The sequence below is a fragment of the Pseudonaja textilis genome, chromosome 1 (assembly GCF_049901715.1).
Source record: "Pseudonaja textilis isolate UNSWEBS1 chromosome 1, rPseTex1.2, whole genome shotgun sequence".
NCBI lineage: Eukaryota > Metazoa > Chordata > Lepidosauria > Squamata > Elapidae > Pseudonaja > Pseudonaja textilis.
The window spans coordinates 177,026,072-177,043,190 of NC_141990.1; the positions used below are offsets into that span (position 1 = coordinate 177,026,072).

Consider the following 17,119-nt stretch of genomic DNA (forward strand, 5'->3'; position numbering starts at 1 on the left):
AGGGAAGGAGTTGAAACAGTTTATGTCCAGGATGTGAAGGGTCTGTAAATATTTTCACAGGCCTCTTTTTGACTTGTGCAGTATACAGGTCCTCAATTGAAGGCAGGTGGGTAGCAATTGTTTTTTCTGCAGTCCTAATTATCCTCTGAAGTCTGTGTCTGTCCTGTTGGGTTGCAGAACCAAACCAGACAATTATAGAGATGCAGATGATAAAAGTGGAATAAATAATAAGTGTTGCTGCTGCCGTAGTGGGGAAGGATATGGGTATTCATGTTGTGGGTTTTTAATGTTATAAGCTGTTCAGAGTCACCTCTGAGTGAGTTTGATGGCCATATAAATTTGTCAAATATATAAGATAGCAGTCTTCCAGTATTTAAAAGGGTATCACACAGAAGATAAACAAGATTTCCCCCACCTCCCGTTCCAGTGTATAACATGGCATAATGGATTTATGTGACAGAAAGATAAGATTTTTATCTATTGGTTTTTTTTTAATTCCTGAAAATGAGCCTCTGGATAATATTCCAATCATTGGGGACAGATGGGTTCCCTTCTTGGATGTTTTAGGGGAGGTAGACAGTAATGCTTAAATTTAGATTTCTACATTGAGCAAAGTATTGGCCTTGATAATCTAAGTCTCATTCCAATCTACGATACTATTAAGAGGGCACTACACCTTCTTTACTGTATACTACATTTCAGGAGAAACAGCTTTTTACAGAACACAATAACAGTCACTGTCTCAGAACAAAAGTTAATCCATAATATTTAGAGTAAAACTATAGCAGAAAGCTAACCTAGAGGATCTTCATGAGCTGAGGCTAAAAGGATATTAACTGCTCTTTCCTATAAAATAAATAAGCAGTGAAGGCTTATTTATCCTTCCCATTATACTGTAACTGAAATGAATTGCTGACAAGGATCACTCTTTGCAACTATCTTTTTATTTCTTGCCTATAGAAGGATAATTGCAAACAGTGTAGAAAAGGCAGGCAACTAATGGTTAGAAGAAGCAAGACATGAGTGAAAAGGAGTAAGAATGATCTTACAGCTGAGTGAATGAAATTAAAAACAAAGAGGTGAGATATTTGGGTAAAAGTAAAGTGAAAGAATACTGAGAAGGTGTCCATCGGGGATTTGAATAGAAATGATAGTGACAAATCCAAAATTAGAATTGAGATAAATATCTAAATGTTTGTGAAAAGAAAATTATATATTCTATAAGGATGAACAATTGAAAGACTGAAAGTATAGACAGTGTAATTGGAGAAATGTTAACATGTGGATGTTTTGTTCACAAGGTGGTTGTGCAACTTGTTTAACAAGCATGTGAAGACTATACTTTGCCTGGTGATTGGAAGAATGGTGCTATTATTCTCCTATACAAAGGTAGCAGAACTAAATGCAGAACACTAAGAAGAAATAGTTTGTCAATGGAGCCTGGTAAAGTGTTGGGCAAAATTCTGACTGCAAGGTTTTAAAAAATGCCAAGAAGCAAAATTTACACACGAAATAAAGTAAGAGTTTCTGCTAGGTAGGGAATGTGTAGACCTGATTTTTTGCTATTTAGCAGCTAAATAAGAAATGGATAAATGTGAGAAAGTAAATCTACTTTTGTTGATGATTGTTGATTTAGAGAAAGCATCTGATAAAGTGAATGGCTTCAATTTTTTTTTTTTTTTTGTGGGTAAGCATGCAATTGAAGATTGTGCTGAATATGACAAGAGTGGTATAATAGTGGCTGTAAAGCAAGGGTAAGAATAAATGGTATTCCTAGCAAATATTTCAATATCAATCATTGTGTACAGGAAGAATATGTTTTTTTTTCTTTTTATGACCCTGTAATCCCTTGATCTGGGATAGAGTTGGGGCGACTGAATGGAGCTGAACATTTACTGGCCAGATCATCTGTATTCAAATGATACTGTGCTTTTAATACAGCCAACCAGTTTTATGAAAATGAGACTTAATTTATAACAGAAAAAACATAAAACTGAATGCAATTAGAATGGGTCACTTGAGAAATATGCATTGCAAAACAAAGAGATAGCATCAGGAATGAATGACTTCTAAATTAATCTAAGTTGAATTAAACAATAAGTACCCAGTACAAAAAAAAGATGTTGAGGTGAGAATGAATGAGAATCAAATCAGAAAGCTAATAAAATGAAGGCAAATTGAATGAATAAAAAGAAGACAGAAATTGTGACTGGATGGTATTTATGAGTTCTTCAAAAAGAAAAAGGTAATTTATTTATTTAGTATATGACACGTGATAGCCAGGGATCACGAGGTGGCCGGCTACCTCTGTGAAAGGAATATTTTCAGGCGGTGTTATTTTTACCCGCCAGTAGGCATTCTGGGGAGGCTTTCTTGTCCCTGCGCAGTTTATTCGCTCACAGGAATCAAACCACCAAGCAGCCAACCTCAGCAGTGCTCAAGTCCAGCGTCTTACCATGTGAGCCACCACGCCCCTCAGAAAGGTAATGATTTTAAGGAACCAGAAACAATGTATGAATTGATGAATGAGAACTGAGGAAGCAGGAATGGTTTTCAGAAATAAAATAAAAAATGAGTATTTAGTATGAACTAAATTTCCCTTCCTTCCTTCCTTTTATATGACTGCCCAACTTGTGTGACTCTGGGCAGCTGATATGTGTTTACAAATACACATATGCACCCAAACACAGACATATTTATGCATACACACATCCATACATCCATACACACATAAGGTACAAATAATTTTAAAACCTACAATGGTCACTAAGCATAAACCCAAACAAAACAATTAAGAGAGACAGCTCAACAGGCCATCCGACCTCCTGACCCTTAGGACCTGAAGTACATCCAATGCTTTACAAAAGGCTAGCAGGCTCAGGCTCATCTGATCTGATCTGATATTTTATGCTTCAATCCTTCCAAATTACTATACTCTTTTTCTCTGCTTTGTCTAAAGTTGCTTACCTCAAAAATGAACAATATGATGGTTATATATTAATGCATATGTAACTATGTTAATATGTTTTGGCAACTCTTCTTTATAAATGTAACTGATTACTCAAATTGCATTAGGTAATCAAATAATATAAACCAAATATTTCACACATAAATTCACAACGCATTTTCCTTTAAAATTAGGGTAGGTTTGTAGCTCTCAAGCACATTTTTGTAGCCTCATGAACCCTCTTCCAATATCACAGTAGTGATAAACAGAAGATTTATTTGTCAATGAAGAATGGTGGGAAAGCAAATAAAATGAGACCCATTTTATAGATGTTAAGGTACTGGACTTGGATCAAGGAGATTCTGGTTCAAATTGGTGCAGCTTGCTGATTTAGCATTGGACAGCCTCTCTTTCTCAGCCCAACTCATCCTACAGTTGTGATGAAATAAATAGCAAAGGCCCATCTACAAATCCTCTTTACAAGTGATAAATTGATTGCTTTACTTTCCCTGATCTACAGCTTCTCCCCTTTACTAATTTGTCACAAATATAGTTGAAATGTTTCATTACTGCCTTATTCATTTCCCAGGGATGTCTGCAACATTCCTAGCTTGAGACACTGATGCAAGAAATTTCAATCCATGAATTTCCACTAAGTTAAGACAAGATACCAACTGGATGAAAGAGAAAACAGGCAGAGCCCCAAGGAGAAACAATTTAAAGGAGGTTAACACAGATCGTGATTAGATGTTTTTGATAAACAAATTGCTTATAAATCATCTGGCAGTCTTCTTAAAACAAATAATAGTCTTTAGGGAAATCTTCTTAAAATGAAGAGTAGTTGATTCTCTTATAGGAAAGCACAATGGACTAAATGATGACACAAGTGTGAACAGATGGGCATGTAAGTTTTACTGACTTAATTGCAAGCCTGTCTTAATCTTTTAAATTCTTCTGTGGATGGAACAGAATGAGAGAGCGCTTGGAAAATTTTCTCACAATAGTGTTACATACTACACAACTAAGGAACAATGACACCTCAATTCCTTTTGACAGACATCCCCTCACATGTGGGCTAACCATCCTTTCTCAGATAATGAACAGAACTGATCCTACCCCAGTGGGCTATGTAAAAAAGCTGCACTTTAGAGGTGTGTGCATATCTGGATACAATGAGAAAGGCAATAGGAAGAAACTATATATTTGCTTTCTTAAGGAAAAGGCTTGAACTTCTGGAAGAGACACAAAAAAACAGGTAAGCCTTTTGTCACAATTGCACCCCCATTCAAGGATAGGCTTGCAGAAGTCATTGTGAACAACTATTTACTGAATGGAGTTTCTGTTTGCAAAGAACTTGATAATAGCAGTTCAAAACAGAGGCAAAATACAGAGTCCGCCAGCAGCAACAACTTTATTCCCTGCCATGTTGCAGCTCAGCCAACAGAGAACTTGTTGCAACTAAATTGTTACCTCTGGATTTTACTAAAACAAATCCCCAATCAAGCACAGACATCCTGAACAAAGTGACTGTAAGGATCAAAAATTGGAAGCACACCCTAAATCGCTTCAGTTGCAGCTCAGCCAACAGAGAACTTGTTGCAACTAAATTGTTACCTCTGGATTTTACTAAAACAAATCCCCAATCAAGCACAGACATCCTGAACAAAGCGACTGTAAGGACCAAAAATTGGAAGCACACCCTAAATCGCTTCAGGGCTTAGCAGACTGAAATCTAAAATCCTAGAATCTGGTTTCAATCCCTCTGCAGGCACCACACACACACAACACACACACACAAACAGTGTCCTTGAGACTAAACAAAGACCAGGCAGGCAAGAAAAGGACACCTGAGAACTAACTACTGTAATCCAAATCCAACTTTCCCTGGAGAAAATCACAAACAGCTTGCAACCTTCCTCTCAGAAAAATGTAGATCCTTGCACCATGTCTCTTCAGCTTCACTTAAACGTTCAGGAAATGCACTCTAAATTGTCCCTCCAGATCTCACCTGCTCTTCAAACACCCAAACCACCTACCTACCTCTTCCCTACCACCCAATATATTCAGCCCCTGTCCCTCCTCTTTCACCCCCAATTCTCTATTCCCATCCTCTCTCCCTGGATCCCATCTTGCATTCCTGAAGCCCATTCATCAGCCCTGCAAGGGTTTTATGCCACTCCATCTCCTGTTTCCTGCCCACCAGTTTAATTGTCGCCCATCTACCGCAGAATAAAGACGGTCCTCAGTCTAGGCGGTCCCCTGCTCTTCCTCCCCTCAAACCCCCTTCTCTCCCCTCTTCTGCAAAGTCGTCCCCTTCGTTATTCCCAAAGTCCCTGCCTAAATCACTGCAGCTTTCTGCTTCCTTTGCCAGCGCTGCCTCTTAGCAAGACCTTTAACCCAGAAGGCTCCGAGACATCGTCCCTGCTCCTGCTCCTCCTCCTCCCCCGTTTTCTGGCGCCAAATCTTCGTTCTGTGTCCACTGGTTTCCTGAAATTCCCCGTTCCCACCCCAAAGCCCCCTCTGTGCCCACCACCATGCATTTCTCACCGCCTCCCCCCACCAGCCCCCCTCTTTTGGCGATCAGGAGAGCAAGCCGCAGGCAGCCCCGCAATCGGAGCACCTGAAGAGCGCAGAAAAGCAGGACACCCGCGAGACCATCCACACCACAAAAGCCAAATCTGGCCAAGGAGCCCAAGCGGGACGGCGCCTCTCCGCACCTTTCTCGTTCTAGGCAATCCCCGTCTCCGTCCAGATGCGCCTCTCGATCCTCGCAAGCGGCGAGGAAAAAGAGAGAGAGAGAGAAAAAAAAGCGGGACAGCTCCCTGGGGCTGCCCAACTCCCAGCTAGCGCTCTCGCTCTCAGTCGCGCTGCGAGGCTCCCGCTCAGGCTGGAATCCGTCCGGCTTTTTCCTCCGAAAAGCAGCCTGTTCCCGAGGAACTCAGCCTGCAGCAAGGACGGCCACGCCCCTCCCCGCCTCACAGAAGCAGGGGGCGTGGCAATGAACTCGCGGTCTGGAGTCGCCCGGTTCGGGGCGGGGCCGCGCCGCCGCCGCCGCCGCCGCCTCAGCTCCACACCTCCGCTGCGGCAGGCGAGGTTCGCGCGAAGGGGAGGCGAGCGACCCCCAGCGGCGCCCTCAAGCAGCCGCCGCCTTTCAAGGGAGCGAAAGTTTTAATGTGGGACCCGGGGGCGAGACGCCAGTGACATCCGGCTGGACGGGCGAACGGCTTAGCTCTGGAAAGCAGCTCTGGAAGCCAGCCCACCTTCCATGCCCTTTTGTAGCGGCAGTCTTGCAAGGCGACTTGCCTGGCGGGGGCATGGGTGAGGAGGTCCAACGTTCGTGTAGGGCTTCCGAAGGGCTGCGTTCTCTACTCAGTGGGGCTTAATAACTAGATGAATGGGATTAGAACATCGCTTTTACGGCTTTTACGGACCTCTTTTCCATTTTTTGTAATTGACCGTTTTGAATAAGGTTTCTTCTGGCAGTTTCAGTGTGGTTCCTTTCAAAACTGCCTTAGGTTCCACTGGAAGGAAGACTGTCATTTCTGTAGTACTGTATTGAAATAACTGCATAATAGTGTAAATGACATGTTTGTGTGTGCGCGCGCGCGCGCGCCTTAGACTTAGTCCCTGCAGTTTTCTTGGCAGGGTTTTTTTTTTCCAAGTGGTTTGCCATTGCCTGCTTCCTGGGGCTGAGAGAGAACGGCTGGCCCAAGTCCTGCTGGCTTTAGGAAGGAGTAAAACTCACTTGATTCCCATCTGGTTTCTAACCTGATGCCTTAACCACTACACCAAACTGACATTCTCCAAGAACTACTGTATTGTGATTAAATAGTAAGAGAATTATACTAACATTTTAATTTCTGTATATAGTGTGCTATGGTAATTTAAGAAGAGCAATGTTGGATCAGAGCAAAAGTTTGCATTCTGTTTTCCTGGTGGCCAATCTGATGCTTATGGCATTAGGAATTATATTACATGCTGTAAAGATAGAACCTAATAAATAAGGCTTCCAATAAGAAAAGAGTACAGCAGGACCCACCCATGCCTTTTCTAACATGCTGTTTCTAAAAATAATACAGAACTGTTGAATGCTTTGCATGTGATGACTTTATACTTATTTGGTCATATAGAAAAGGTATTAATGAAGAAGTGCCGCTATTAGAAATCATGATCCATTCTAACTTTCCTGCATATAGGAATGAGCTCTTGTATTGTCTATGGATATAATCTAAGTCTTGGGGGGAGAAAAAAAAAAGGGGGGGGATTCTGGAAACTACCAAAGGCCGCTAATTAGGTTTTACCTGTGCTAAAATGTTGGCTGGCATCAGGGAGACCTCATAGGGTTTTTGGAAGTTTACAACTGCTTCTATTCTATATAGACACTAAGCCATCCAATCAAACAAACCAATGTTGTTTAGTCAAGAAAACCCAGGAAAGCAAATTGTAGCAAAACATGATGTTGAAATCCAAGATTTTAATTACAAATCCTTTTTTATTTTAATATCTCTCTTGTTACAGCAGTTCTATTAAAATAATCTTATTTGGATTGCAAGATTTTCTATAAAGTTATTTTTAAATAAGATTTTTACAATATAAAGCAAATCTTCTAGCTCTAATTATTCATTATAGACGGGATCTAGAAGTATTATAACATATATGTAATTTTACTAGAAGCAACTTAAAAAACAGCAAGTTTTTAAAGCTTGGAAACTATTTAAGAAGTGTCAATTTTAAAATTGATCAATGGGCCAATTCTGTGTTCTGTTCTGATTTCCCATAGGCTATTCAAATATTTCAAGAAATCTATAAGAAATGCATTCCGGCCACAGTTCTCCGAAATTATTGTTATCAGCAAGTGATATCTAAATAAGTCATGGATGGATAATCAAGAAATGAAATCCTTTTGGACCATGATGGGAAATATCCTATCTATACTTTGCAAAAATCTCAAGACTGAATTAAAAAAAAATCTAGACAAATTATTTGACTTGAACAAGTGACTTAAAATCAGAATTCAAAGTTGTGCATGACTCTTCTCCATTTGACATACAAAACACAAGTGACCTTTTTATGGTTCCCTTTGCAAAATATGTAACAGTAAGCTGGTATTTTATAATCTACTGCATATAATTAACTTTTTTTTATGTGATTCCAGGTCGGTCTGGACTAGCTCTATAATTTTCTTAGCAATATTTCATAAGTAGTTTATCATTGTCTGCTTCTTAGGCTGAAAGAGAGTCACTGGCTGAAGGCCACTTAGTTGGCTTTGTGCCTAAGGTAGGACTCGAATTCACAGTCTTCTGCTTTGCAGCCTGGTGCCTTAACCACTACTCCAAATTGTCATACAATAATTAATCATGATAATCTATTAAACTTTGAACCTTTGTGCTAAATCTGATGCACTGACAACTTAATGTTAGGAATTTTTTCTTAACTTGGAAGCAGGTCCTATTAGCTTTACTTTAATATGCTTTAGTCCCTCATATGTGACTGAACTTCCTAGAGTTCAATCACATTTCCTTAGAAATCAGGATCGAGTTAGGCTCTGTATATGTTACTTGTTTTAGGCTTAAGAGGATCCACCCCGTGGATTAGTTTGTGACTCTTCAATTTAATTAGAGCACTGATCATCAGCTCTTTGAAATGCTGATTTGTGCTGTAAAACCCTTAATGACTTGGCACCTAGGTATCTATGGGATGGTCTGTTCCAATCTGCACTGGCCTGCCCTATTGGATCATCTAGGGAAAATATTCCTGGTGCCCCATCATAAGGAAATAAAAGAGCTAAAGCAAGGAAGCTATGGGTTTTGGTTTGTTTTTGGTGGCAAGACCAGTCCTGTGGAACAACCACCTCAAGCTGATAACCTCCTTGGTGCTTTCAGGAAGCTGTTGAACATGGAATTTCATGGAAGTTTTTAAAACCTGTTCAGTGCAGCTTTTATTTTTGTTTGTTCTTATTTCATTGTGAAACTTTGCTTTATGTGTTAAACCTTAGCATGGGAATAACCACTTAGAGCTGAGTTCGGTGTGGTGGGATACAAATGTAATAAAACAAGTAAAAATTAACATGCTAATTCTAGTTCTGTCATGTTCAACCTAAAGGGCCTTTTCCACAGGGTTATAAAGATTCATGCAATCAGATTGCACAAGGAAAGCCTTTTTAAAGATTCAGAATTCTGTTTTTTTTTAAACATTTTCTTTTTTTTCTGAAAGCAACTTTAGAGGCAAAGAGTAAATATGTATTTCAAAAAACTTTTAAACTTGGCTCTATTTTCACAAATGGAAAACCTTAACCAGAGCTGCTGTTGGAGAAGGTAGATGAACGCTGCCATATTATGCAATGAAGAGAAAGTTTACTTGATTCTGAATAATGTACCTAATTGAGCTGTAGGGAAAATAAAAAGCTGTATACACAAAATTTTATTTGTTTTCACTTTTTTGTATATTGCACTGATTGTAGTATAATTCCTTTGTTTTTTATTTTGTGCATTTCCCAGCATCATATAACTGAGGCAAATTATTGTAAATAAGCAAAGCTGATACTAGAAATTAACATGGCTTTGTCAAAAAGAAATCATGCGAGACAAACCTTATTGCATTCTTTGACAAAGTAACTAAATTAGTCGACTAGTGAAATGCTGTAGATAGTAAGTAATTTGACAAAGTATATAACAATCTACTTCAGAAAAATGCAAGATAGACAGTATCACTACCAGATGAATTTGTAACTAGCTGACCAACCACACTCAACACGTAGATGGAACTATATCTACATGGAGGGAAGCATGGAGTAGGGTATCCCAAGGTTCTGTCTTAGGCCCAGTACTCTTCAACATCTTCATAAATGACTTAGAGGAGAGGATAGAAGAGGAAATAACCAGATTTGCAGACAACACCAAGGTGGGGAATAGCCAACATGCCAGAAGATAAACTGAAGATCCAGAAGGAACTTGACAAACATGAACACTGAAATATAAACCAGCAGTATGCTGCAGCTGCCAAAAAAGCCAGCTAGAATGTATCAACAGAAGGATATTATCAAGTCATGTGACATGTTACTACAGCTTATTCCACTTTGCTAAGGCCACACTTGGAATACCGTGTCCAGTTTTGGTTGAGATTTAGAAAGAGTGCCAAGAGCAATGAAGATTATTACAGGGATAAGACTAAAACATGAATGGTTGCAGGAACTGGTATGTCTAATCTAACAAAGAGAAAGACTGGGGTAACTGTACCCTTCCAGTACTTGGAGGGATGTCATGGAGAAGAAGGAGTCAATCTATTCTTCAAAGCACCTGAGGACAAGACAATAAGGATAAAAACTTATTGAGGAGAGATCCAACTTCGAATTAAGGAGAAATTTCTTGACAATTAAAACAACCAATTAAATGGCTGGCCTCCAGAAGTTGTGGGATCTGGGGAAGGGGGAATGCTTGTAGGTAAAAAAAAAAATATTGGACAATCATTTGTCTAGTATGTTATAGGGTGTCCTGCTTGAGCAGGGGGTTGGACTAGAAGACCTCCAAGATCCCTTCCAATTCTGTTATTCTATATTCCATATGATAGGCAGGTATCTAGATACATAGAACTTTTTGTCCTCTGAATTATAGATTTATATATGATATAAAATACAACAGGGCAACAGAAATATTAAAAGAATACTACAATCTGTTTAAAATCCATAGTACTGTATACTGTGGGTGTACTTGCCAGACAGGGAGTTAAATGACTGAAGGAGAAGCTCACTAACAACTAAGAAATATTTGATGTGTTAACTTATATGGTCTACGAAATGTAGAAAATTGAACGCATATATTCCTGAATAAAATAGAAAGTCTATTTATTTACTATGAAATATTATGGACCTTTTAATGTATTACACCTGTTTTTTCATTCGCTCCCTTTTATCTTTGTAATTTTCATTTTTTTAATAATACCTTGCATTGGTTTAAATGCCTCATTCACCATGAGTGGTGCAGAAGCACCTAGAAAAGTAGGATAGAAATAATGCATGTAATTTATTTTTAAAAAATTGCACCATCTTCCTTATAAGGCAACTCTGGGCAGTATTATTTTTTATTTTCAGCACGGCTCATTTAATTCCTTTTGAATACTTTTCTGTGGAAAGGAAATGCTGCTCCTTCGTTTGCCATTAGTCAAAACCTGAAAGTGATAAATAATCAGATGTCTGTTGGGTGAGTCAAATGTGGTAACTCCCCACAGTTGCAGAAATTCTGGGAAGGTAGAAAGGTAAAGTTATTATTTCCTGTTTATAACCTGCCAAAACAGCATGAGTTGAACAAACAGCTAGCAAGTAGACTGACATATTATTTTCTGTCCAATTCATGCTGGTGATGAAAAATTTCTCAGCTACTCCTGTAACTGACAAACATGGAACAGTTTAGTGGTGGGATTCAAAAAATTTTACTATCGGTTCTGTGGGTGTGGCAGGGAAAGGATACTGTAAAATCTCGTCAGGTGGTATTTGCCAGTTCTCTGAACTACTCAAAATTTCCACTACCGGTTCTCCAGAACTGGTCAGAACTGAATACCACCTCTGAAACAGTTGCTTGATTGTATCCGAATTACTATAAATTACTACTGATAACTATAAAACTTGAGGGGGGGAGAAGCATTACAATTTTGCATCCATGCATAGGATTGAGTTTACATTACATGAAAGTATACCATAATTTAATCAGTGTCATCCGGGTGAATTGAAATCATACAGTAAAGTAGTGTTTCTCAACCTTGGTAGTTTGAAGATGTGTGAGAAAGCTGGGGAATTCTGGGAGCTGAACTCCACACATCTTCAAACTGACAAGGTTGTGAAACACTGCAAAGAGTATAGATTTAATCCTGGATTTCCTCACTCATTACCATATCCCTTAATCACTTGGTCCATTTTTTTCCCATTCCAAAAAGCCTCCTTTTTTTGTCTGCGTTGGTATTACATGTCAGAGACTTCAGTGAGAAAGCTTTTTAATATTAACCAATTTATTTGGTTTCTCACGCTTCATAATAACTTGTTTTCTTTTTTGACAGTTCAATAAAATAAGGGATTAAAGGCTCGTAGATTTGGTTTTATAATATAAAACTTTGGGAATCTCTTGACCCATATCAAAGATAGCAGCATCCCAATGAGTCTACATTTTAAAAGACACATGAATGTATACAAATGGGATAAGTGTACAAATTCACATAGGTTGTAAAATGGACATAGAAATACAGGGCTAAAAATGCTAAGTAAACAGTGAGCTACAGCTGGAGCCACCTGCTTTCTTATCTATTCTTCATACTAACTGGCCATGACTTATTATTATAGTCTTCATTAGTTCTAACATCAAGCTACCAGTTTAATAACACGTATACCCAGGGCTTCTATCTCCCTTATTGGACAAATTCAAAATATATATCCAATGGTTATGCAGATGCAGTCTTGTCATGCTGTTCAATTGTTCACAAGAATCAGAAGGATTCATGACCCAGGAATTATTATAAAGGATAAAGTCAGGTTGTTGCTATCTTTAAAAATTATCAGGTGTATCTGAAAATCACCTTTTGAAATGCAGCAAAGAATGGTTTAAAAAGTTATCTTTAAGATGATGTATATAATTAAAAGACAGTTATATATTTTTTATCTTTGTTATTTCCTCTATTTTTGATTTTTCCTTATTACTAATAGACTTTGGCTTCATTAATAATAAAATAAAAACATTAGTATAACAATATATAGTATGAAATCTGAAATGACTTGGGAAATATAAATGCTTTAGCTTGGTTTCAGGAAAGCAGCTACTATCTATATAAGGGTCAAGCACACACTACTATGGAGCCATTCCATTATCTACTCTCCTGATAAACCACTCAGATTTTTTTTAAAAAAATAAGCACTGATATTTTGAACTAGATTGATAAAAGACTGATAGCCAGTGCAATTGATGATACCTAAAAATCTTATCGACTAGTTACTGTTAACAAGTGAATAATCACTTGCAAACAAAGCATCCATCATTAGTTTGTGTTTTTTTCTAATGCAGTGGTATACAAAGTGACTAGATAACAAATGACTATAAGATTTATTTCCACTGCAGTTTTAAGACTAAACTAATCCACAATAGAGGGTTACACCATGTTCTCTATCAGAAAAATGATGCTTCTTCTTCTTTAGACTCAGAATAACTTTATTGTCACTTCGAATGTACACTAATTGGCATACATTAAAAAAATTTCATTGCATACAGCTCTCAAAGGGTCACCACCTCCAATTTACACTGCATAAATATGACAAAATAAATATAAAAATATGCATATACCCAGAGGTGGGATGCAAATTTCTTAACAACTCTGTGTTCTGTGGGTGTGGCCTAATTTGTGGGTGTGGCTTGTTAGTCATGTGACTGGATGTGACTTGGTGGTCACATGACTGGCTGGACATGGCTTATATGTAAATATTGTAAATATTTATGTAAACATTGAATTTTTTATAAAGAAAGAGCAACTTTTACCCAAAAGCAGGCAAAGCAGGCAGGCAGATTGAGTTGCTTGCAGAATCACAGATTCATTCACAGATCTACCATTCTGCAATCTGCGGCATGAGTCTGCACTGAAAAATAGAAGCTTCAGTTCTAAGGAAGGTTCAGCTCTGCTCTCAGGCCATTTCTCACCCTCCCAACCCCCTGAATACCATCCCTGACTGGGCCTCAGGGAAGCCTCCTGGGCGAAGGCTAAGCAGTACAACAGCAATTTAGATTAGCTAGAAAGCAAGAAATCCAATGATTTCCTACTTTCTAGCTAATCTAAATCACCAGGCACAGCTGATAGTTAGAACAGCTGATCGTTAGGAGGGGAAAGGAAAAATAGCAACTTACCAAAAATAAGGTGAAGGCACAATGCAGGCAAGTTGAATTGCGCGTATGCCAGGTAAGGAGTGACTGGGAAGGTGTGGAAGGGAGGGGAGGGGAGGGAGAGGAAGGGAGAGGCCAGCCAGTGGTGCAATTTGCTAGTTCTCTGAACTGTGCAGAATTGTAACAACTGGTTCTATAGAACCAGTCCGTAATGGTAGAATCCCACCCCTGCATATACCTACATAGAGAATGTAGGCATAGAGAATTTAGAGAATGTTTTACATACTACAAATATTTTTTGGTTCTGTAAAGTTCTTTGCTTTATTGATCCAATAGATTTTGCTCTTCAAATTTTATCAGGAAACGCACTTGAAAGACCAATGGTTATTAGAAGATTAAATGGTGGGGAAATAGAATAACCTTTCTTAGTGAATGAATAACTTCAGAACAATACCTTCCTTTGCTCCCACAAGGTATTTTTAGTTTGTGATAGGTCAATCTCCTTACCATTATTCTTTCTGACGTAGTTGATATATTTGCCAACATCAGAACTTTAGTGGTTACATGATAAAACCGTTTAGAGATTTCTATTTTTCTGCCAAATTGATTTGAACTTTCAATTCAAACAGATTGCTCTAAAAATTGCCCGGTGATCATTGAAAAGCTATTAAACCATTTGGAATTATTTTAAAAGATATTTTACCTGAATTATCAGAATTCAATCATATTTTTAATAAACTTTACAAAAGATGACCAGATTGATTCTGGGATCCTCAAGTTTTTACAGTGGTCCATTTTGGTTATAATTCTGCCAAATGTCCCATTTGAACTACATAGCTTGTTTTCCATAGCAACTTAATGCTATTATATACTACATGAAGCAGTACAGAGCAGTTACAGTGCAAGCTGCTAGATGCTGTAAATCATGTCCAAGCTTCCTGTCACACATGATTAAGTCTAATCTTTAAAATGATCTAAGAATATTTGCATTGTGCTACGCTAGCAAGTTCAGTGTTGTTTGGTTGTCAGCAGCATGAGAGAATAGCTGTGTTTTCAGGTTTCACTGGACAAGAACTTACAGGATATACTCATTTAGCTCACAGTTGAATGGCAGTGTGCTTTCCTGAGATGGCTTGGATTCCACTTTCTTGTACAAAAAAAACCCCATGCATGATCTTCTGAAGAAAAGAAAAGGTACTAGTTACCTGTCACAGCAATGTCTTTTCATTAAAAATTTCTTAATGGGAAAATACTGTAATAATTAAACAGAAAAGGAAAAAGTATTTTATGTAGGAAAGGCATCTCCTGCTTCTTTTCTTATCTAACTTTATTTATTTACTCTATCTATATTCTGGTTTTCATTCCCCCACCCAGCTTCCATTTTCCCCTCACAACAACCCTGTGAGAAAGATTCAGCTTTTATGCAGAAGGATAAACTTGATGCTGGACCTCCCTAGTTGGAGTCAGCACTTAACCATCTACCTGTATGTTGTATGTAGCTGATGTTTTAAAAAATTAATAACAATAGCAAGAGAGTTGAACTGCGTAGACTGAGATCTGCTTGAAATACATGACAGGAACATTATATGTTCCATTACATTGTCTGAAGCAAAAAGAGGCTTCAGCTATGCACTGTGGAACATGGAGCAAAAGTCCTTCCCCAACTACTATTAGGCCCCAACTACTATTACTTTGCCTTCGATTGTCAATCCACTTGTACTAAAACCTGTAGTAGTACTGCAGGAGAATTGTTTGTACAGTTTAACATCAAAGCAGCTCAAGACTAGCAGAGCTCATTAATTATTGGAAGCCTGCCCAGGTCAAAATGTTAAAGAAAAAAAATTGTTTAAAAATTTAAATGTGTGGTTCATATTTTTTTATCACATACATGACAGGTCCTCCAAGGACAGCTGGGAGAGACCCACTCCTGTCCTCTGAGTGGCTGCCCATAGCCATTTTTTTCTGGAACAAAATTAACATTAGTAAATGGCAAGTCTCAACTACAGCTGGAATATCTTCAGGAAATGTATTCTTTAACCTGTATGTTAAAGAACAGGGTTGTTGGTTTTTTAGTTTTAGACAGATACAAAGAAAAGTTCCATTATTCATTAGCATTCATTTCCCACAAGTAGCAAAGTGGATTTTCTAAAAGTAGGACCAACGTTAGCATTCATTTACAGGGGTGGGAATGCTAGAAAGTCTGAAGTCTTCATCTACTTTTAAAGTAGTTTTTTAAAAATGTAGTGCCGTGAAGAAAAGTGCTGGCCCAGTGAGTCACAGCCACTGTCATTGCATTGATCTACCTGCCCCTCCTACATTACACAGCACTTATGTCATTCAAACCACACTCTATGTGAGAAGTGCTTTTCTGCCCTGGATCAAGCTTGCCAAATTGTGCTTGTTCTTTCTTGCTTATAATGTTTGCTAATATCACTTCAAAGTAAGCCCCTGTTCTGATTTTATCTAGAAATGCATGACATCAAATTACATGTTCATTAAAAAAAACTTTAAAGTTAATTGGGAGAAGTCTGTTTTTGTAGTTGCTATCCAAGAAAACACTGCACCATGAACCCCATCTCTATTAGCAGAATGCCTTTAACCCAAAGGAGAATGGGAATCTGGAAAAAGAAAAAAGTGAAGCAAAAACATTCTTAATGAACATACAAAGGCGGAAAGCACTGCTTCTATATATGGTCAAGTGGTTGCTTACCCCTATATTATCTAAACAAGATGCAGCAAAACCAACCTGTTAATAAGCACAATTTGTTTGGTATTACAACTTTAAACAAATTTGGACAGTAATCAATCTAAGCTTTTTGGAGGCAGCTTGATTTAATATGCAGATTTTATACATGGCATATAAATTTAAGAATGTACCTGTTAGAATAAGCAAACCCCCAAATTTAAATCTAATAGCATTCACAGGATTGTTACATTCACAACAGTTCAGGTTCCTATGGTTCTATGTTTTGTGAATGTAATATTGCTTTATACTATCAAGTATTGTATTCATGTGCTTGATAACAACCAGCAATTCCTGCTAGGTTTAGTGCTAATCAAATGAGATTTGGCCAAAATTGAGTAGTTTAATCATTGTACTTGAGGCTTGAGCCACATATTTCCAATTACTATACTTTTATTTTGGGCAATGGAAACATATATCTGTTGACTGTTATTGTTTTATGAAGTTTTATTTGTTTTAAAATCACTAATTCTTGACAACAATCTTATATTTGTATTGTCTGGTGATTTGAATAGTATTAATCAGTAATGTCATGTATTTTATCAAATACATGTGATTGCAATTTTAGAGTCTATACCTTGA

The 17,119-nt window shown here is 37.9% G+C and overlaps 1 protein-coding gene across 4 annotated transcripts in view; it reads right to left on the minus strand.

The window, feature by feature from the left end:
• MYO1B (myosin IB) overlaps positions 1-5,934 on the minus strand; it is a 137,143-nt gene extending 131,209 nt beyond the window's left edge. For 2 of the 4 annotated variants that reach the window (XM_087919784.1, XM_026696886.2), the window contains exon 1: positions 5,665-5,919. The gene's annotated coding sequence lies outside the window, so the exon portion shown is untranslated. Of the gene's footprint in view, positions 1-5,170; positions 5,180-5,664 lie in introns of those variants that run through there. The other 2 variants (XM_026696887.2, XM_087919783.1) reach the window with 2 other exon arrangements.
• Positions 5,935-17,119: the final 11,185 nt, after the last annotated feature.